General features: G+C 50.2%; 1 pseudogene; it reads right to left on the bottom strand.

The window, feature by feature from the left end:
• Positions 1 to 482: 482 nt before the first annotated feature.
• On the bottom strand, positions 483 to 1420 carry LOC104339326 (olfactory receptor 14C36-like; annotated as a pseudogene).
• Between the last annotated feature and the right edge of the window lie 748 nt (positions 1421 to 2168).

Genomic DNA, 2168 nt, shown 5'->3' with positions numbered 1-2168 from the left:
TGATGCCTGAAAGCCAGGTGGGGAAAGCACTTGGCAGATCCCTGTGGATCATTCATCTTTTCCATTTGAACTGCACACCCACACTGGAAGGCTCAACCCAGACCCATTCTCTAACACATTGCCCCATGCCTTTCTCCCTTGAGCCCAGGGAGAACCCAAGCATAGCAGAATGGCATCATGGATGCAATCTCTTCAGCCTGCTCCTGACGTCACGTTTGGAAGAACAACTCAATCTCAAGACCCCAACACTGGGGAAATCCCCTTTTTATTAAAAATTTAGGACATAGGTGGCCAACAGCACGATCATGTCAGAAACACATACAAAGGCCTCTGGGTCAGACAGGCTGGGCTTGTGCCTCTGGAAAGGTGAAGTGACTGCAGACACTCCTGGACAAACAGGATTATCGCAGATCAAATGCCCAAAGCACAGGAGGTTCCCAAGATGAACTGGAAATCACTTGTGAAGAGACATGGTCTGCTTATCACTTTTGAAAGACAAGTGACTGAATCAGCTTCTTCAATGCATCTTTGAGCTCCTGGTTCCTCATGCTGTAGATGAGGGGGTTCAGGACTGGAGGTACCACTGAGGAGAGGAATGCCACTGCCAGGTCCAAAGATGGGGACTCCTCCATGGATGAGGACGGCTTCAGGTAGGCAAATGTGGCAGTGCTGATAAACAGGGAGACCACGGACAGATGAGGGAGGCACATGGAAAAGGCTTTGTGCTGCCCTTTCCAGAGGGGATCCTCAGCACAACCCTGAAGATCTGCACATAGGACACCACAATGAAAACAAAGCACCCTAAAGATACAGAAAAAGCAAACACAAGAAGCCCAACTTTCCTGAGATAGGATTCTGAGCAGGAGAGCTTGAGGATCTGAGGGATTTCACAGAAGAACTGGGACAAAGCATTGCCTTTGCAGAGTAGTAGTGAAAATGTGTTGGCAGTGTGCAGCACAGCATTGAGAAACCCAGTGCCCCAGGCGGCTGCTGCCATGTGGACACAAGCTCTGCTGCCCAGCAGGGTCCCATAGTGCAGGGGTTTGCAGATGGCAAGGTAGCGGTCATAGGCCATGACAGTGAGAAAGCAATACTCCCCTACAATCAAGAAGAGAAAAGAAAAGACCTGTATAACACATCCTGTGTAGGAAATGGTTCTGGTGTCTGAAATGGAGTTGGCCATGGCTTTGGGGAGAGTTGTGGAGATGGAGCCCAGATCGAGGAGGGAGAGGTTGAGGAGGAAGAAGTACATGGGGGTGCGGAGGCGGAGGTCACAGGCTATGGCAGTGATGATGAGGCCATTGGCCAGGAGGGCAGCCAGGTAGATGCCCAGGAAGAGCCAGAAGTGCAAGAGCTGCAGCTCCCATGTGTCTGTGAATGCCAGGAGAAGGAACTCAGTGATGGAGCTGCCGTTGATCATTTGCTTCCTCTGTTCATGTGTTTCTGTCCTTACAGGAAGAGTCAATGACAAGTAAGGGGAGACTTCTTTGAGCAAAATCAGAACCATTTCTCCTGGACCCTCCCACTTCAGCACGGTGTCAGATGAAGCCACCTGTAATGTGAAAGGGCCTGTCAGCATCTGCACTCCCAGTGGTAAGGAACCAGGACAGTAGAAGCTAGTTTGAGATATTTGGGGTCTTTTAAAGCCTCCCCCATCTCAGCTGGGGAGTGTTCTTGGATGTCAGAAATGCTCAACACTTCCACTGCAGCCAGGGAGAAAAGAGTCCTGCAAGGCAAGATGGTTCCCCATGTTTAGAGCAGAGTGAGGGAGCTGGTCTGTCCATCTGCCTTCTCCCAGAAGCTTTGGGCTTGCACCTTCATGAGACAGAGTGCAATCATAACCTTTTATGACACTGAAAAGCCACCAGACACTGATGAGAACAGGGGGATCCACTGCAGAGCTCTGAAAGTTCTCACCCTTTCTCAAGGTCTCAGCACCCCACTTCTAGCGAAGGACACACATGAGACATTTCACAAACCCAAAAGCATTTCCTCAGTGTGGCATCTCTGCATTTCTCCATGGGGCTTTCAGATAACACAATGGTGCTACTGGACAGGTTTGCCTTCTGCAGGGCACCTCACAACTCAGAAAGACACTGCAAGGCGACAGTCAAGTGTCTGAATGACAGCATCTGATTAAGGGATAACCAGCTCAGTCTCCAGCCTCA

Source organism: Opisthocomus hoazin, chromosome 31 (assembly GCF_030867145.1).
Source record: "Opisthocomus hoazin isolate bOpiHoa1 chromosome 31, bOpiHoa1.hap1, whole genome shotgun sequence".
NCBI classification, from domain to species: Eukaryota; Metazoa; Chordata; class Aves; order Opisthocomiformes; family Opisthocomidae; genus Opisthocomus; species Opisthocomus hoazin.
The sequence above is the reverse complement of the archived record's forward strand: the minus strand, read 5'-3'. Positions and strand labels throughout refer to the sequence as shown.